Source organism: Myxocyprinus asiaticus, chromosome 20 (assembly GCF_019703515.2).
Source record: "Myxocyprinus asiaticus isolate MX2 ecotype Aquarium Trade chromosome 20, UBuf_Myxa_2, whole genome shotgun sequence".
Taxonomy (NCBI): Eukaryota; Metazoa; Chordata; class Actinopteri; order Cypriniformes; family Catostomidae; genus Myxocyprinus; species Myxocyprinus asiaticus.
In genome coordinates, this window is record NC_059363.1 from 43,989,298 (window position 1) to 44,010,959 (window position 21,662).

Below are 21,662 nucleotides of genomic sequence, written 5' to 3' on the forward strand. Positions count from 1 at the left end.
TGAAATATAGATATAATACTATTTTGTTGCGGAAAGTGGAGTTTTGATTATTCAGGGCAAGACAGTCATACTTTGAGTCGGGTGACAAGGCAGGGAAGCTTTTGGCTAGATATATAAAGCAGAGAGAGTCTCTTTCTATCATTCCCTCAGTGAAATCTGCTAGTGGTGAAATTTTTACCTCAGCCATTGATATTAATAATGCCTTTACAGAGTTCTGTCTTGATCTTTATAGCTCCACGTCTTTGTCTACTGATGAAGATATTATAAACTTTCTGGAACCATTATATCTTTCTAAACTGACGATTGAGCAAAAAAACTCTCTTTATTCTGAGATAACCTTGGAGGAGCTTGATGAGGTAATTAAGTTCCTACCTACTGGCAAGCAGATGGTTTTGCCACAGAATTTTTTAGATCCTATGCTACAGAACTGGATCCACTTTTGTTAGAAGTTTATACTGAATCATTAAAGAATGGAAAGCTTCTTCCAACCATGACACAAGTCCGGATCAGTCTGATTTTTGAAAAGGACAAAGATCCAAGTGAGTGTAAAAGTTACCATCCAATCTCCCTGATCCAACTAGATGTAAAAATATTGTCAAAAATTTTGGCTAACCGATTAAGTAAGGTTATGACATCTCTTATACATATAGATCAGGTGGGGATTATTCGGGACTGTAGCTCTTCTGATAACATCAGGCGTCTCATCAATATTATGTGGTCAGTGGCGAATGATCAGACTCCGGTCGCTGCCATCTCACTTGACGCTGAAAAGGCATTTGATATGGTAGAATGGGATTATCTTTTTAAGATTTTGGAAATGTATGGGTTCAGGAGTACATTTATTGGTTGGAATAAGTTACTTTATAGACACCCTGTAGCAGCGGTACAAACAAATGGATTCATTTCAGATAATTTTACTCTGGATAGGGGCACTCGGCAGGGCTGCCCTCTTTCCCCTTTATTGTTCTGCCTTGCCCTGGAACCATTAGCAGCCGCGATAAGAAAGGAAGATGATTTTCCAGGGGTGGTGGCGGGAGGTGTGGTGCATAAGCTTCTGCTTTACGCAGATGATATTTTTTTATTTGTCTCTGAACCTACTAGATCTATGCCTTACCTCCACAGAATTATTAATTCCTTTTCCAAGTTCTCAGGATACAAAATTAATTGGTCTAAATCCAAAGCTTTGGCTCTGACAGCGTATTGTCCAGTAACGGCTTTCCAGCCAGGTGCCTTCCAATGGCCCAAACAGGGCATTAAGTATTTGAGGATTTTATTCCCAGCAAGTTTGTCTGATTTAGTTAGTGTCAATTTTGACCCTTTAATAAAAAGATTTTTGAGCGATGTGTGCAGGTGGGCTTCATTACATTTATCGATGATTGGGAAGGTTAATGTTATTAAAATGAATTTTATTCCAAAATGTAACTACCTGCTACAATCTCTCCCTGTAGATGTCCCCCTCTCTTATTTCAAGCAATTTGATGGCATAGCGAAGTCCTTCATTTGGATTGGTAAATGTCCCAGATTGCATTTTAATAAGTTACATAGGCCGATTGACAAAGGAGGGCTAGGCCTACCCAAGATTTTGTTTTATTACTATGCGTTCAGTCTCAGACATTTGGCTCATTGGTCACTTCCACCTGAGAGAGCCCCTCCCTGGTTTGTTATTGAACAGGCAGTTCTTGCCCCTATTTCGCCATTACAAAGCATCTCTATCAAACAAATCAGAAAAGTTAAGTTACACCCCGTTATTTCGCATTTACACTCGGTATGGACTAAAGTGTCCAGATTGTTTAAATTGGACACTTATTTAAATGTTGCCTCGAGCATATGGCAGAACCCAAGATTATGTATGGGCAAGTCCCCTTTCTGCTGGCCAGAGTGGATTGTGAGGGGGGTTGCTACACTCGGTGACCTATATGAAAGTGGAGTATTGAGATCGTTTGAAAACTTGGTCCAACATTTTGGGATCCCCAGACCTCAGTTTTATAGGTATTTACAATTGTGCCACCTGCTTTGTACTATTTTTGGGAGTAGCACCCAATCTCTATGGGAGATGGAGCTTTAACTTCTATTAAGAGATTATGGGAGAAAGATTTGAATTTGGTATTGGAGGATGGAGTGTGGACTAAGATTCTGAAAAATGTCAAATCTGAATCTAGAAATGCATGGGTTCGCCTTATGCAATTTAAGATTTTACAAAGATTTTATTGGACCCCCTCTAGATTATATAGGCTTGGTCTTAAAGACACACCCACCTGCTGGCGATGCCAATCAGAAGTTGGAGACACAACCCATGTTTTTGGGGATGTGTTAAGATCCAAGATTTTTGGTTAAAGATTCAGAATTATTTGCGTGACATTCTGGGCACTCAAATTTTACTTTGCCCCAGACTTTGCATTTTGGGCGATGGGGAAGTTATAAATTCGGGCGACAAATATATAAAAAATTGGGTTCTGACTGGCGTGATGATTGGTAGACAAATTATTTTAAGGGGATGGAAGTCAGACGGAGTGCTACCATTTCCGGAGTGGTGTGCGGAGATGGGGAGGGTGGTGTCTTATGAGAAGATGATAGATGGAAGGCTGGGGCTGGAGGACTTATTTTTCAGGAAGTGGGGTAGGTATTTGGCAGTTTTGGAGGACTCTAGAGGAAGGGATGAGGAAGGAGACATTTAGTTTAACTATGCATGTTTATTATATATTTTATTTTTTATTTATTTTTATTTATTTATTTTTTATTTTATTGTTTGTGTGAGTGTGTGTATTATTTTATGTGACCACAGGGGTGTTCTTTGAGGTAGGGTGGGGTTGGTGTTTGGGGAGGGATGTAAATGAGAGTTAAAAGTTAAATGTTGATTCGGTGTGTATATGTTGTGTTTTTCTCTGTTGTGTTTTTTCTTTGAATCAATAAAAATTTTAATTACAAAAAAAAAAAAAACTCTGCCACTGAGGAAAATGACCTCCTGTCTCCATCTTTGGTCCTGATGGAGAGCTTCGCAGGGAAAAGCAGGGTTGGTCTAAGTTCCAAGTTATAGCTGCGTCATCACACGCTGATATTTAGACCATTGTGACATCACCTCAGGTGTGTAGTCTTCATATTTGGCGATCAGGCTACCCTGGAACATGAGCTTTCCCCTTTTTAGCTCGAGCCGTGCGAACAACCGACTCTTTCTGCTTTTAGCGGTGAAGCCGAATGATGACAGCCGCAGGTTTATTGATGAGAGCCCTATGGGCCCAGTCAATCTCCTGCGGCGAAGACAGAATATCCTTCCCCAGGATGTCAAACAGGAGTTGTGAAAAGAAGGCCGATGGATGAGGGCCCTCAATCGATTCCGGTAACCCAACTATTCGAATGTTGTTGCGGCGGCTACGGGACTCAGTAACCTTTGCTAGAAAACTTAGCGTTACTATAAGATAGAGCGGCACAAGACGCTTCCAGTGCAAGCATGCGTTCATCCAGGACATCATCCTAGGACATAGTGTTAGATTCCAGTGAAGCAATCTTGTGGTTATGGTCGAAAACCGCAGTTTGAACACTGTCTATCTTTGACTCCAGTGAAGAAATACTCGACTTGAATTCTGCTGAAAGGGCCTGCCGGTGTTGATCTAAAAGCTTAGCAATCGCCGCCATGCTAAGCTCACTGATAGCGTCATCAGCGAGGTCTGTTTTGGGGTCTTTCCTGCTTTGTTTAGTTGATTTGGTGGTCATATTGAAACGAAATTATACAAATTTCTTCAGTATGATCAGATTAAAACTGAAATAAATGCACAGAGGGGCTCAAATGGTCAAGAAAAACACAAAGTGCAGGGGAAAGACACAAACACGTCTACTCCATCTGCCTATCCACGTCTTCTCCGGAAATATACTCTTTTTGAATATACTCTTTTAGCACCCGTGGACTCAGCCACCGAAGTGCCCAGGGGAAGCACAACACTCGACCGTGCGAGGGTGACCGCTGTTATGTGCCGTAAAATCCATCAGCGTAAGCGAAATGTGAGAGGACGAACACAAGAATGCATTCGGCTCCGAAGAAAAAATCTGAATGAGTGGTGCACGCCATCTTTTATACCCATATGTCGGGGGGCGGAGAGTGGCATGCAAATTCCACTCGCCAATTATCATTGGCCTTTTCTATTTTAAGCAAAGGTGATTGGGGCTCTCAAGATCGAACCCCTAGTGTCACTACATCGACACAATGTCAAGTGAGTGACAGACAGGGAACAGACCAGCGTGGTAAAATGTGCAGTACAACTCTCACTAGATAATAGCATTTTATTTTTTCATAATGGCATTTATTAATAAAAATATATTCATTAATTTTATAGATATCATCATAAAATCCCTTTACAAGTTTTAGAGTATAGTTGATAAGAAAACCCATGCATGAAACGAAGGGCTAAATTGCCTCAATTAATAATTTTTAAAGAATAATGTTAATACATTAAGCCAGGGTTTCCCAAACAGGGGTTCGCAAACCCCTGGGGGTTTGTGGGGGAAATTCAAGGGGTTCGTGAGAGTGTAATGAGATGGCGAAAATATTTCCATCATTAATCGATTTTTGAAAACATTGACAGATAATTCCAAAAGTTGTCAGTCATTTGACAAATAAAAATCAAGAAAAGAACCAAACTTAAACCAAGCGAATAAATTTTCCTTTTAACCAACCTTGTGCATATGTGGCTTCAGTGCATTTTCTCACCATCGATTGCATGACAGCGCGCACTTTCTCTCTCTCTCCGAGCAACGCAGTCATGTTTTAGAAGTAACCTTCATTATCCCGGCCTGCTTCAATCGAGCACTGCAGAGAACTGCCACTTAAATGATTTTTGCTATATTTTGCCAGTTTTTATTGAGAAATAATTTAGTATCAAATGAATGCATGTCGTCAATGGGTATTCTCTGTATTCTCCATTCTCAAAGTCTCTGTTTTGCCACAGTAACAGCATGATGCACAGCACGAATCAGATTAATTTAAAGGCACGCCTCTAAATTGCATATTCATTTCGGGGAAACACAAAAATTGCAGAAGAATGTACTTAAAAAAAAGAACTCTTTGGCTGCATTGATCCAGTCATGGACAGTGGTTCCATATGTTTAAAATGACTTTTCTTAAATTAAACAATGTTATTTAAACTTAAATACCTTAAGTAGTGATATTCTAGCTAGAGACAGGAAATGTTAGCATGCTAAATTCATGCTGGTGCGAAGCACTACTGAGCTCAACTTGGTCATTATGCTATGGTTAACACAGCAATTGCTCAATGGATAAGCAATATGTAGAATATTCAAAATGTATTGGTTCTCAACCATGGCTCAAACTCCAATCTTCACCGTGATGGTAACCCCCAAAATAACTGAAATTCTTCTAAATCTCAACATAACAAAACATGCACTCACAAGTTTCCCCTTATATTTTTATCTTGCACAAATACACATAAAATAACACTTACTGTTAACATTAACTCCCTGTTGAGTCCCACGCTAAGCAGTGTCTGTTAGACAAACAAAGAATAGTCATGTTATCCCAATGCAAATAGATTAAGTAAAGCTGACAAGCTGAAGTTGAATCAACTCAGTTAACTTAAGTTCCGTTTTTTTTTTTTTTTCAGTAATATGAACATAGCAGGATTGAGTAAAACTGACAATATTGAAAGTTTTTTTTTTTAGTACTGTAATTGTATTGGAAAAAAATTAGAAATCCAATTATTTAGAGGAAATGACACTAGTACAATAATTGAAAATTATTTCAATTATTTAAAATGTGACTTTTAGCCCCATAACAGTGTGAAACATTTTACATAGTCTTTTTTTTTTTTTTTTTTAACCAAACCTATTTAAATTGCAATCAGGTGAAATTAAATATTATAAATATCACAATTTGTAGTTGGGACTTAAAAGGCACCCAATTTTAATGTCCCAGATCACTTGTGTTTGATTGTGCTGTCAGCAGTCTATGGTTTGTTTTCCCGACCCCATTTAGTGAAGGAATTTTAGTGGATAACACTGACAAATTCATTTAAGAGGTTCAAATTTTTAAGACTGCAAGAAATTAATTTTTTGGGCTATTTCCCAATTTTAGGACTTTTGGAATATGAGTATTTCTTGACATAAAAATATTCCTTTTCCCAAAAAAAGTTACTCCAAAAAGTCACACTTGGACTAGCTTTAATATATTTTTTAATATATCTTTTATTTCTTTATTTCTTAATATAACTATTCACTCATGATGAATGTCATAACAAGAGGAAACTTTCCACATTTCCATCTGTAAGGTAGTTTATTGCAGACTATATATTAATCCTACAAAGGTTTAAATAACTTTAATATGTTCCTCATGTCTGTGTATAACTTTGATAGAGAGCCCTCTGGTAGAAAGAATAGTGTGTGATTGATTGAGCGCATATTATCATTCTTATGATATCTATCAAATGGAAATATACTCTGTTTCACGGCACTGATACAGTATCAGGTGAGGATGTGACTATGATTTAGTGCTGAATATTCTGTTAAAGCTCCATGAGTGAGATGTTAAAGATTACCAGCTTCATCAAAAGTTCCAGCACAAATTATAATTTTTTAGAATAATGTAAAAAGCACCCGAAACTACATTAATGTAATGTGCTTAGTGGTGAATGTTATCTTCCATTTGTCTTGTCAAATATTAATGATGACAGTCTAAGTGTATTATTTACATTTCATGTGAATTTTAAAATGATCTTCCAATTAATAAATGTGTTTATATGATTGGCTGGTTATTACACAACTTCTGGGAGTCAGGAGACACATATTTTCATCAGTCCAAAGAAGAAATAGTGGCAGTTTACAAGTTTCATGGGATTGACCTTTGAAAGATGTTTAAGAGATTGTACTAAACCAGATATCTTCAAGTACTTTTGTATAACGCACTTTTGCTCTGAGTTATTAAAGGTTTGCGTGTATAAAAATGTGCTAGCTTAAAAGCAAAAAATAAGAATAAATAGTATAGCCAATACTGATAGATTGATGACACGTATAAATGTGATAAATTATTTCTGATGAAAATTTGCTTTGTTTATCTATTTTAGAGTACGAAACCATTACTGATAACATAACTGCTTATCATACATCTCTTGCGTTTCAAGAGAAGTCATACATTGGTATTCTGATCAACTGGTCTTAATTTATGATTTTATGATGATATGTAATCGAATAAATAAATATTAGCCAGTTATGAATGACATTTATAATAAACGCTACATCCTATGTTATATCATGTAAAATAAAAAAGGAAAGAAAAAGAAAATAAACTGGGTTTTAGAGAGAGCCGTAAGTGAGAGGTTTGGTTACATTTGGTACAATTATCACAAGCAAAAGAATCCTTTGGATGGTGGGTGCAGCATATGTGCACTCGTAGTTATTTGCGCAATACACCCATGAAGTGCACACGCAATTAGATCGATTCCACAAGTAAATTACTACCTTTTCTATGGGATATTAGTAAATCAGGGCTGTTGTGAGTTATTTCTGTATAATAGTTAGTCATTTTTATTTTTGGATGGATCGAAAGACTGTCCACAAAGTCTACTGACAATTAAAAAAAAAAAAAAATCAGTGTTGTCTTAACAAGTCGATTGCAGTTGTGGCATTATTTAAATAAGAAACTGCTGTTGCATGCTGGTCTTTTATTATGGTTTCAGATGCACCTCTAATTGTCGCTAAAAGGAATATTCTGGGTTCAAGTTAAGCTCAATTGACAGCATTATTGGCATAATGCTAATTACCACACAAATTCTCGTCCCTCCAAAAGCAAAAAGCGTGGTTAAAGTAAAGCACTTACAATGAAAGTGAATGGGGGGCCAATCGGTAAACATTAAAATACTCACTTATCAAAAGTATAGCCAAGACGTAAACAATATGCATGTAAACATGATTTTAGTGTGATAAAATCGATAACCTTTTCTGTGTAAAGTTATAGCCAATTTTCTTCGTTGGCTATAACTTCGTTTCCATGACGACGTAACAACGTAAACCCTGTAATGAAGATTTAAACATCTTTACACCTCAAATTAGACACTTTTAACAGAAGGATTAATGCAAGTTCTTATAAAAATTATAAGCTTCACATTTCTGCCTTTTAAACCCTCCAAAAATTGTCCCCTATTCACTTCCATTGTAAGTGCCTCACTGTAACTTTGATTTTTGCTTTTTTAAAGAAAAGGAGGGATGAGTCGAAATACATTTTTGTTGTAATCAGCATTATGCCACAAATGCTGTCGATTGAGCTTAACTTGTATTGAACCCGGAATATTCCTTTAAAAAATTAACTGTGGTTGGTCACTTTACATGGTGGTCTGACAGTCTCTTACTGTCTAAGGGTGTACTTACACGAGGCGATCTGTACCATGCCCGGGCACGGTACGCTGAACCGTGGCCCGCTTGAAGAGGTGGGCTCGGGCACGGTTCAGTTGGCTCAGGCATGATACGCATCTAGTGTGATCGCTAACCGTGACCGAGCACTGAACTCGAAACATGACGTCAATGATGCAACTGGGCAAAGGGATCACTTTGGTCTACGGCAGAGGTGCATTGTTTACTGGAAATTTGAGCAGACGAGAGTATACAGGAACAACTGGATACAACATACAAGAACACACAAGAACTCCGAGATATTTAGTAAAATATGCGACTATCTTCATGCTCGTGGATACCAAAGAACCATTGAGCAATGACGTGACAAGCTGAAAAAACTGCGGGTTCAGTATCTGAAGGTACGGGATGCACTCCCTAAATCTGGCAGCTCATTGGACGAAAAGGATCAATTCCGGTGGTACGATGCTGTCGACAATTAGGCATGTGAGAGGGCCGTGTATCACCGCGTCCAAAACGACTCCAAATAAGCCACAAAGTAACGTTACAATGATAGACTCCATTGTGCTGTGCAAGAGCACTTTTCTTCCTGTTTTCTTCTAATCAAAAAGTTGCATCGTGATGACGTAAGCGTGCTCAGGCCCGGAACGTTAAGTGCAAAGTGAGTGCAGGCCAGCGGGGGAGGGGGGACAATCGTGCTTGGGCATGGTACAAGGCAACTGGGACTAGTGTGAGTATGCCCTAAGTGGGCAGTTCTTGGCCAAAATGAGTGGAACAGGCTTTATGCCGATAGTCAAAAGTCTGGCTACATGAGACTACTGTAATGTCAAAATGTATTTGCTGCAAAAGCACCATTAATTTAAATGGCAGCTTTATCAATGTAGGTTATTAGCTATTTTAATCTGAACACACAATGAAAGGAGCTCTTTACAGCATGTCAAGATGCATACAGTTACAGACTCTCTTGACCTTTAAGCATTCCTGCTGTCCACCTAATAACCCATTACCTTCTGAAAACTCCATATCCTGCAGTGCATTTAAGACCTGTTTGAAATCCACATGCTTTTAAACTGTCTTCCATGTAGACTGAAGCAGACATCAGGCCTCAAGCCCTTCCATTCAGCCTGTCTTACTTCAACATGATGTGCCTCACTGTTGCCATGGAAACAAAGGTCTGGCATTGCAAGCGTTTCCGATCCACTCAGCCATGTCCATTTATCAGGCACTCATGCCACTGCAGTGTGGAACACAGGCCCTTAATGACTTCTGTGGCCAGGAGAATGGACTTTGGGAAGGGAATGCAGATTGGTCCGTGCCATGTCCACAGGCATATGGATCAACACAAACTAATCTCTGTCAGATTTTTTTGTGCCGTGTGCTCGCCCAGGCTTTTCCTGATCGGATCCCAATTTCACATTTACAAGCATGAAGGATTCCAGAGCAGTGCAGCTAACCTAATTTCTTGCTCCATTTTGTTGGCTGGGCTGCTGCTGGCTTTGGCTTTCACATGCACCTTGCTCCTTAACAGGGAGAGAGTTCCTGACCCTTCCACCTGCTAAAGGTCTCCTCTGTTATGTCTGTGTGCTTTGAGAAGGCCAGCCGAGAGTGCACGCAACAGTTAACGCAGTCTTGCGAAGCCAAACTTCTGACTATCTGCAAAAAATGTTGTCCACTTGGTAGCTTATTCTGGAAGAGACCATCGTACTGACATTGAAAACAACCAAATGCAGTTTGTTTTGATTCTATGCTACGTTCACACTGCAGCTGAATGTGCCCCAAATCTGATTTTTTTGTCAGGTTGTTCACATGACATTTTAAATGTAGCCCATATCATACTGTCAAGTCATTTCCATGTAAAGTTACTATTATTAAATAATTAAAAATATACACTCACCAACCACTTTATTAGGTACACTATGGTCCTAATAAAGTGCCCAACATGGTATTCTGCTGTTGTAGCCCATCCGCCTCAAGGTTCGACGTGTTTATGCATTCTGACAACTCGTCCTAACCAGACGCAACGTGATAAGATTCCAGTGACAAGCATTCTGTCTGTCCACGCCAGGTGCGACACGACACCACAATATTCATACACTAAAATGAGGATAATTGACAATAAAATGTAGAAAATAGAGCAATCACAGACGGAACAGTATGTTTATTGAACATTTATTGAACTAATTTTCTCACATAAGCGCCGTAACACTTTACACAGGGAAAAGTTACTTTATGAATAGCGTCCTTATTCAGTTTGTATGATTGTTTATGTCCAGAAGATAGAAAGTCAGAAAAAGCCAGTATGTCTCCCCTCTGCCATTCTGAAACTGTGTGTGTGTGTGTGTGTGTGTGTGTGACAGAGCTCCAACTGAAGAGAATAAGACCTCAAGAACAACATTTGGTAGGTGTGTGACACCCTCGGCCAATATCAAGTTGTTCTGAACCGGCTAGCGAGATGCTAGCTTTAATATACTGTAAAAATAATAATTTTAGACCCATTTGTTGACTGCGCTGTCTGGCACGACTCAAAAATAGAAAGCCCTGTTGCTCGTTGTGTGTCGCGGCTAGTTAGGACAAAAACTCAAATTAACATGAAAAAGATACCTTTTATCGCACGTCAGGGCGTCGTGTCGCGTTAGGACACGGTGTGAGATGCTATTCTGCTCACTACAATTGTACAGAGAGGTTATCTGAGTTACCGTTGCCTTTCTGTCAGCTCGAACCAGTCTGGCCATTCACCGTTGACCTCTCTCATCAACAAGGCGTTTCTGTCCACAGAACTGTCGCTCACTGGATGTTTTTTGTTCTAGGCACAATTCTGAGTAAACTCTAGAGACTGTTGTGCATGAAAATCCCAGGAGATCAGCAGTTACAGGAATACTCAACCAGTCCATCTTTCACCAACAATCATGCCACGGTCCAAATCACTGAGATCACAATTTTCCCCATTCTGATGGTTGATGTGAACATTAACTGAAGCTCCTGACCTGTATCTGCCTGATTTTAGTCATTGCACTGCTGCCACACAATTGGCTGATTAGATAATCACATGAATAGGTAGGTGTACAGGTGTTTCTAATAAAGTGGTTGGTGAGTGTAATTAGACGTTTTATAAGAAGTCATTACCATCGAAGCTCAAGAATGTAATATTACTTATGAGCAAAACACATACAGTATTTTTTTATTAAATTAAAGGGCAGCAGGAAAAAAATTCCATTGTTCCATATGTGTTAGGTCAGTTTGTATTTGTTATTATTTCAGAATCGCATTGACTTGCTAGCTGTAATAGTTAAAGGACGGGCAAGGAGGAGGCGGGAACAAGCTGAACAGTCAACATAAAGTTTTAATGCAAAACTCAACGTAAAACAAACATAAACAAACATGCAGCGTGGCCGCATGCATCTCTCTCTCTCTCTCTCTCGAACTACCGTCTCTGGCTCCCCTTTATCTTGCTCTCCCGCTGATCAGCAGATTCAGCGCCGGCCGTGTACCCTCACGGCCCGGCCATGCCCTCATCCTCATCACACTAGCACTATGTCCAGGATCTTTTTATGCGCATATTTTACTAGATAAGTGTAGGCCTAATCCAAATAAATGCTGATCCCAACTCTTTAAGCCTATGATATTATAATCTTTCCTTAAAAAGGAACAGAATTTGTTAACAAAAAAAGATGACTCACAAATAAATGTTTCAAAACACAACAGACCTACACATGAGGTAATTCAAGTTTGCAAATGACAAATGTTGCGTTAGATTGATGTAAAAAAATCACATAAAATCCGCCCAGAGGTGCATTTCCCGTACAACGATGTAACTTAACCACCATAGTACGATATATCATTGGAAAAATTAACGAGCGAGTCACGACTGTTTCCCAGAACTGTAGTAGCTATGTCGCACATCCATTGTTCGAACCATGTTGGTTCAACAACATAGAGCTGTCGTTAATGACGATATGCAGGGGGTAGAGTAATAACTTCCATAAATATTAAATAATAAAAGCTAATTTACATGTACATCAGAAAGCTGTTTAATGTGCGAAAGCTACTGAAGACATGAAAGCTGCATGCACTGTGTAATGCGACAGGTACATTGCGCTGCAATAGTGAGGTTTCCATCTACATCAGTCTTTGGTGTTCCCCCCACGCACTTGAGCTCATATACACATGCACATTCTTCAAAAACCTAGAAACGGCACTTTTGCATTAACAAAAACATATAACACATCTGACAGAAACCGTGTGTGATAAAGCCCTTTCTCTTAATAAAATGTAATCCCTTAAATGGCTGCATTCACGTTTACATGATGTTTTAGAAAGCTGCTTTCTGCAAAACCCGTTGCAGTGTTCTTAAATGCATGTACACTTGGCACTAGGTAGACTGATGCACTCGGGGGGGCATTATTCATTTTGCCATCAGTCTTGGGGGCGGAGAGCCCCTTGACCATTTTGCGGTCAGTCAGTGTGGGGACATCAGATGGGGTGGCTTGAGGCAAATCCTAGAAAATCCTATCCTAGCCCCCCTTAGACCTGGCCATGTCAGGTCTACTGATGTACCCCGATTCCTGAAAGTTGCATGAAGCCAGCAAATCAAATTCTGTCAGCTTCTGTCCTGTTTGTGAATCAAACAGTCAGTGACTGGATTGTCTATGGTTTGCAGGTGTACCATCTGAAGCTGAGACTAGAAGATGCATGGCTGAAGAATTTCCTCTATAAATGTATACTAAGAGGATGGAGTATGACTTTTTACTGTCCACTTCTCTTGATTTTAGTATTCATACGCCATATAATGGGCCTCTACATTTAAGCATTTCTTTCAAGTGGCTATGTTAAACATGACTTGGATAGACACCTAACTGAAGCTCCATGCTCTCCCTCCCATCAATTTTTTTCTCCTGTTTTAATGAGATTTTTAATTAACATGTTAATTGCATAATGAATATGTTGCCATATAGCCAGCTAATGAGAGCAGAAAAAGGCAGATGCAATATGTCTGGACTGCATTTAGTCCATACAGATGAGCCTCAGGTCCTTCAAACCAGACGAGATCTCTAAAACACAGCCATCCGTTCAGACGCACCACCTTTTACAAGCAAACCACATCCCAGCACACACCCCTCGCCTGAAGTCATCACCTTGTGTGAGGACACTAGCAGCCTGTGCTTTATGACTTGTCACACTTTATACGATACTTGATGGAGGTTTGACCTTCAGACCCAGATGCTCAGACTGCTTTTGATTCATGAGAGGGGCTCTGTACCTCTCTCTTTCCCTTGGGTTTCTTCTTCTTTTTCTCTTCTACTACTCTCTCTCTCTCTCTCTATCCCTCACTCACAGTCTGTCTGAGTATTTAATAGGGATGTGCAAAATCTACTTTTTGGTGGGTTGCCTGAACGACTTGTCAACTAATAGATTTTAAGAAAGCCCTGTTTAATTAGACTGGTATTGGGTTTACCAGACGCGTTTGTGCTAGATTGAGTGCAAAGATATGAAACCAAAAGCATGGGTCTCGAGATGTATTTTTAAAAGTTGTACTATTTTTCTTGTCACACCATCTAAACGCAGTGTGGTAGGGCAGTCAGTGCAACTCCAACTGTACAGGTAATGCACCTCATCAAACCAATGCAGACTGATCTCACAATGAATTCAGAGAGAGTTGGTAGACTTTTCTTAAGCTTATCTCGGTTTGTGCTAACCGAAATTCAAAGCACCGAGAACCTGAGTCTCCCATGCGGCTGACACAATGCACTTCTGGTTGCACCAAAGGAGAAGGTAAACATGCTTGAACTGATGCAAATGACTGATGGGAGATGGCGCTTGTCAGTAACTCGACATAATGGTGCCAATCTCAGGATATTGGAACACCCAGAAGCAACATTCAGACTTCCCGTGTGATCATGTTGACTAATGAGAGCAACATGCAGCACAACCTTCCACAGGTGAAGTGCTCTTTTGCTCAAAGAGAGCTGGACCAAGCACAACAAAATGCAGGAATCTCGAAACTAGTTTTTCAACGTTTCAAACTATGTTTAACTTGACACAGCATCCTAAAAACACAGTGCTTATGACTAGAGATGCTAAAAACTAGTGAGACATGATGCAACCAAAGTGAAACGCTCCAAAAGCATCCGTCAGACGCATAGTACAAAGAGCAACAATATAAATAGCTCAGACGGAAGTAGGCCAATAATAGTGTTATGTTCACCAAGTGATATGGAAATAAAAAACAAACAATATTTTGACTTTAAAGCCTCTTTTTGTATTGTCTAATTGCTTTACTTGTCTGTTGCCACAATATACAGTATGTATGTGATGTAATTTAAATGATCTGAATTATAATATTTATTATACAGTTGTGCTCAAAAGTTTGCATACCCTTGGAGAATTGGTAATATATGTACCATTTTTAAAGAAAACACGAGTGAGCAGGCAAAACACATTTCTTTTATTTCTTATGGGATTCATATTCAACTGTAAGTTATAACAGAATGGCACAATCATAAAACAAAACATAGCAACAATGAAAAAAATGAAATGATCCCTGTTCAAAAGTCTGCATATCCTTAGTTCTTAATACTGTGTATTGCCCCCTTTAGCATCAATGACAGCATGCAGTCTTTTGTAATAGTTGTCTATGAGGCCCCAAATTCTTGCAGGTGGTATAGCTGCGCATTCGTCTTGGCAAAATGCCTCCAGGTCATGCAAAGTCTTTGGTCGTCTTGCATGAACCGCACGTTTGAGATCTCCCCAGAGTGGCTCAATGATATTAAGGTCAGGAGACTGTGATGGCCACTACAGAACCTTCACCTTTTTCTGCTGTAACCACTGGAGGATCAACTTGGCCTTGTGCTTAGGGTCATTGTCATGCTGGAAAGTCCAAGAGCGTCCCATGCGCAGCTTTCATGCAGAAGAATGCAAATTGTCTGCCAGTATTTTCTGATAACATGCTGCATTCATCTTGCCATCAATTTTCACAAGATTCCCCCGTGTCTTTAGAGCTCACACACCCCCAAAACATCAGTGAGCCACCACCATGCTTCACAGTGGGGATGGTATTCTTTTCACTATAGGCCTTGTTGACCCCTCTCCAAACATAGCACTTATGGTTGTGACCATAAAGCTCTATTTTGGTCTTGTCACTCCAAATTACAGTGTGCCAGAAGCTGTGAGGCGTGTCAAGGTGTTGTCGGGCATATTGTAACCGGGCTTTTTTGTGGTATTGGTGCAGTAAAGGCTTCTTTCTGGCAACTCGACCATACAGCTAACTTTTGTTCAAGTATCGTCGTATTGTGCTCCTTGAAACAACCACACTGTCTTTTTTCAGAGCAGCCTGTATTTCTCCTGAGGTTTCCTGTGGGTTTTTCTTTGTATTCCGAACAATTCTTCTGGCAGTTGTGGCTGAAATCTTTCTTGGTCTACCTGACCTTGGCTTGGTATCAAGGGATCACCGAATTTTTCACTTCTTAATAAGTGATTGAACAGTACTGACTGGCATTTTCAAGGCTTTGGATATCTTTTTATATCCTTTTCTATCTTTATAAAGTTCCATTACCTTGTTATGCAGGTCTTTTGACAGTTCTTTTCTGCTCCCCATGGCTCAGTATCTAGCCTGCTCAGTGCGTCCACGTGAGAGCTAACAAACTCATTGACTATTTATACACAGGCACTAATTGCAATTTAAAAAGCCACAGGTGTGGGAAATTAAACTTTAATTGCCATTTAAACCTGTGTGTGTCACCTTGTGTGTCTGTGTCAAGGCTAAACATTCAAGGGTATGTAAACTTTTGATCAAGAAACACCTTGTTGATGAGAGAGGTCAACGAAGAATGGCCAGACTAGTTCAAACTGACAGGAAGTCTATGGTAACTCAGGTAACCGCTCTGTACAATTGTAGTGAGCAGAATAGCATCTCAGAATGCACAACACATCGAACCTTGAGGCGGATAGGTTACAACAGCAGAAGACCACGTCGGGATCCACTTCTGTCAGCCAAAAACAGAAAGCTGAGGCTGCAATGGGTACAGGCTATCCAAAACTGGGCAGTTTTGTCAGTCCAGGCTGGTGGTGGTGTAATCGTGTGGGGAATGTTTTCTTGGCACACTTTGGGCCCGTTAATACCAATCAATCATCACTTGAATGCCACAGCCTATTTGTGTATTGTTGCTGAGTTTGACAATGTGTATCCCTTCATGGCCACAATTTACTCATCTTCTAATGGCTACAACCAGCGTTATAATGCACCATGTCACAAAGCAAAAGTTATCTGAAACTGGTTTCATGAACATGACAACGAGTTCACTGTTTTCATTGGCCTTCTCAGTCACCGGATCTGAATCCAGTAGAACACTTTTGGGATGTGGTAGAACAGGAAAGTCGCAGCATGAATGTGCAGTTGAGAAATCTGCAGAAATTGCGTGATGCAATCATGTCCACAGAATCTCAAAGGAATGTTTCCAACATTCCACGAAGAATTGAGGCTCTACCCAATATTAGTATAGTGTTCCTAATAAAGTGCTAAGTGAGTGTGCGTGTGTATATATATATATAAAATGCCACCAAAGTGGCATTCAACTGATCACAATGTATAGTCAGGATATTAATAACGTGAAAAATTACTATTACAATTTAAAAAAAAATTTAAACTACTTCAAATAGTTCTCATCAAAAAATCCTCCACGTGCAGCAATGACAGCTTTGCAGATCCTTGGCATTCTAGCTGTCAGTTTGTCCAGATACTCAGATGACATTTCACCCCACACTTCCTGTAGCACTTGCCATAGATGTGGCTGTCTTGTCGGGCACTTCTCACGCACTTTACAGTCTAGCTGATCCCACAAAAGCTCAAAGGGGTTAAGATCCATAACACTGTTTTCCAATTATCTGTTGTCCAATGTCTGTTTCTTTGCCCACTCTAACCTTTTCTTTTTGTTTTTCTGTTATAAATAAGGCCTGCACCCCTGAGTCTTCTCTTTACTGTTGTACATGAAACTGGTGTTGAGCGGGTAGAATTCAATGAAGCTGTCAGCTGAGGACATGTGAGGCGTCTATTTCTCAAACTAGAGACTCTGATGTACTTATCCTCTTGTTTAGTTGTACATCTGGCCTTCCACATCTCTTTCTGTCCTTGTTAGAGTCAGTTGTCCTTTGTCTTTGAAGACTGTAGTGTACACCTTTGTATGAAATCTTCAGTTTTTTGGCAATTTCAAGCATTGTATAGCCTTCTTTCCTCAAAACAATGATTGACTGATGAGTTTCAAGAGAAAGCTGTTTCTTTTTTGCCATTTTTGACCTAATATTGACCCAAAGACATGCCAGTCTATTGTATACCTTGGCAACTCAAAAACAAACACAAAGACAATGTTAAGCCTCATTTAACGAACCAAATAGCTTTCAACTGTGTTTGATATAATGGCAAGTGATTTTCTAGTACCAAATTAGCAATTTAGCATGATTACTCAAGGATAAGGTATTGGAGTGATGGCTGCTGGAAATGGGGCCTGTCTAGATTTGATCAAAAATGACTTTTTTCAAATAGTGATGGTGCTATTTTTTACATCAGTAATGTCCTGACTATACTTTGTGATGAGTTGAATGCCACTTTGGTGAATTAAAGTACCAATTTCCTTCCGAAACAGCAAAATCTGTACATTATTCCAAACTTTTGGCTGCCAGTGTGTGTGTGTGTGTGTGTATATATATATATATATATATATATATATATATATATATATATATATATATATATATATATATATATTAATTAGGGGTGTAACGGTACATGTATTCGTCCTGAACCGTCACGGTACTGACGTCACGATTCGGTGCATGCAGTCAGTCGAAGAATACATCTGAGTCAGTTACAGGCGATCTACACTTAAATCCAGAAGGGGGGCGCGCACGGTAATGCACCGCTGTTTGCTAACCGCCACAACAGGAAGAAGAGCAGAAGAAGAAGAGACCATCTACGCACCAACCCAAAACAAGAATGGCTTCTCAAGTTTTATTTTTCATTATTCAATTTATTTTGTACTTTTATAACACAAGAGATGCTTTTCAGTTTTGTAGCTGATTGTGACTGTGGCAGCGGGGGCGTGGTCAAGCATCTCTCCAGAGAGAGAAAGCGGTAAGGGCGTATACACCTGAGCTAAATTATGTCTAACACCTGTCTCTAATTTCAGTGAGCACGGGGAGAGCGGCATAAATAGAGCGACACAACACTCAGTCGAGAGAGACTGGATACGACAGAGCCGAGCAAGGATTTTCTAATAGTGAGAGTTTATTTGTGGAAGCAGTGTGTGTTAGTGTTTAGTGAGTGCATAAAGGTAAACTGTAAAGTGGTGTCAAGGAAGAGGGGAAATAAAGCCTCACCTGAAGAAGATAAACTGCTTCTCGCGTCATCTTTTACACTGGTGCCGAAAACCGGGATTAAAGTTTGGGTTGAAGATGGATGGAGGTCGTCCCGTAGAGTCCTCCCAGTTGTCGGAGATCCTCCAAGCCCTCGCCAGCCTACATCAGAACCACCAACAAACGCTGCTTGAGCTCCGACAAGATCAAGACCGCCGGTTTGTCGAGCTCATGCATGGTCAAGCCGAGGACCGGCAGGCGATCCAGAGCCTCCTCAGCCAGGGGGCATCCTCAGCCGCAACCCCGGACACACGCACGCCGTTACCCCCACCAGCATTACAGAAAATGGGGGCGGCGGACGACCCCGAGGCCTTCCTGGATTTGTTTGAGCGGACCGCCGAGATCTGGGGCTAGCCGCTCGGCCAATGGGCAGCCTGATTGATCCCACTATTGTCCGGGGAAGCCCAGCTCGCGGCTCAACAACTGCCAGCGTCGAGCCTCCTGTCCTACGGAGATCTAAAAAAAGCCATCTTGCAACAGGTTGGTCGCACTCCGGAGGATAGTCGTCAACTCTTCCGGAGCTTGAAGTTGGAAAGCTCCAACCGCCCATTTGCCTTTGCCCAGCGGCTCCGTGATGCCTGCCGAAGATGGCTGCTAGCGGGGGATCGCGACGTCCAGGGAATTATCGACCAGGTGGTACTGGAACAGTTCACAGCTCGACTGCCAAAAGGGACAGTGGAGTGGGTCCAGTGCCACCGCCTGGCGTCGTTGGAGGAAGCTATCCGACTTGCGGAGGACCACATGGCGGCGATCCTGAGGGCGTAAGATCCCTCCTACGTTTTCTCTCCTCCCTCTGTTTCTTCCCCCTCCCCTCTCTCTCTCTCGTCTGCTCTCTCTCCAGGTCCCATTCCTGCCCCACGCAGACGAGGAGGAGCTCAGCCCCTGAGACCAGTTCCCCGGGTGTGGGAGGCGACACCTTCCCCTACTCCAATGCCCCGCCGCTCTCCCCCTTAAGGGGGGGCGCCCGCCGACGCAAGTGCAGGCGTAGCGCCTGGGCCGGCCTGCTGGAGGTGCGGAGACCCGAGCCACTTCCGAGATCAGTGCCCTCTAATGGAGCTGGGGGCGGTGGTGCGGGTCTCTGACCTCCCACAGGCTGCCCCCGACCGGGCCGGAGTGTACCGGATACCGGTAAGTGTCAAGGGGGGTACTCACCAAGCGTTGGTGGATACAGGGTGTAATCAAACCACTATCCACCAACGCCCGGTTCAACCCGAGGCATTGGTCACATCCAAAACAGTGAAGGTGAAGTGTGTACACGGGGATATTCACAAGTATCCGGTGGTGACCCTGACAATTAAATTTCGGGGGAAAAAGCATAGAGTGGAGGCTGTGGTTAGTTCCCGCCTCACCCATCCGCTGATTTTGGGGACTGATTGGCCTGATTTTAGAGTTTTATTAAAGGGAATTTGCACGGATGGGTCCTGTGTGAAAATAGGGAGATGTGTGATGTGCGATGCTCTGGCAGGGGAGGCGGAGCCGGGGCCATCCTCGACAGCTCCACGTCATGATGACGAGAGAGGGGGAGAGGCTGCAGCCCCTCCCCTTCTCAGGGAATTCCCTGACGGGGATTTCCCTTTGGAGCAGTCGCGAGACGAAACCCTCAAACACGCCTTTGACCAAGTCAGAGTCATCGATGGTCAACGACTCCAGCCTGACATCGCACTTTCATACCCCTTTTTTGCAATTATAAATGAGCGGTTGTATCGAGTGACACAGGACACTCGGACCAAAGAGGATACAACCCAACTTTTGATTCCAAGGAGCCGTCGGGAAATGGTATTCCAGGCGACTCATTATAATCCCATGGCAGGTCATCTAGGAGAAAGGAAAACACTGAACCATCTAATAGCCCGTTTCTATTGGCCGGGCATTGGTGGCGATGTCCGCAGGTGGTATGCGGCATGCCGTGAATGCCAGCTGGTTAACCCACCGGCCACCCCAAAAGCGCCATTGCGCCCTCTCCCTCTGATCGAGGTCCCCTTTGAGAGAATTGGAATGGACCTCGTCGGGCCATTAGAACGGTCAGCATGCGGACATCGCTTTGTATTGGTCCTAGTTGACTATGCAACGCGATATCCAGAAGCAGTGCCTCTTCGCAACATCTCAGCACGTAGTGTTGCGGAGGCACTCTTCAAAATAATCTCCCGGGTGGGGATTCTGAAAGAAATCCTCACCGATCAAGGCACAACATTTATGTTACGAACACTACGCGAACTGTACGAGTTATTAAATATTAAATCGATTCGCACCAGTGTATACCATCCTCAAACGGATGGCCTGGTGGAACGATTTAATAAAACCCTCAAAAACATGATTCGTAAGTTCGTGCACGATGATTCTAGAAATTGGGATAAATGGCTCGACCCCCTGTTATTTGCAGTACGAGAGGTCCCGCAAGCCTCCACTGGCTTCTCCCCATTCGAGCTGCTGTATGGGCGACGCCCACGCGGCGTGCTTGATGTAATGTGAGAGGCCTGGGAGGAAGGACCTTCAAACAGTAAAAATGAAATTCAGTACGTTCTTGATCTTAGAGCAAAACTTCACACCTTGGGGCAACTAACACAGGAGAATTTGCTCCAAGCTCAAGAACGACAGCGCCGACTGTATGACAGGGGAACTCAGCTAAGGGAATTTGCACCGGGAGATAAAGTGCTTGTATTGCTTCCCACATCGAGCTCTAAATTACTCGCCAAGTGGCAAGGACCCTTTGAGGTCACACGACGAGTGGGAGATCTCAATTATGAGGTTAAACGAACCGATAGAGGGGACGCACGTCAAATATATCACCTCAATCTCCTAAAATTGTGGAGGGAGGCGGTCCCCGTGACGTTGGCTATGGTGGTTCCCCAGAAGGCGGAGCTCGGACCGGAGGTGAGTTCAAAACATAAACAGTTCACCCCGGTCACTTGCGGAGA

At 41.7% G+C, this 21,662-nt stretch overlaps 1 pseudogene; it reads left to right on the forward strand.

Annotated features, from left to right (window-relative positions):
* The window catches only part of LOC127410985 (EARP-interacting protein homolog), a 95,355-nt pseudogene that overhangs the window by 64,602 nt on the left and 9,091 nt on the right, over positions 1-21,662 (forward strand).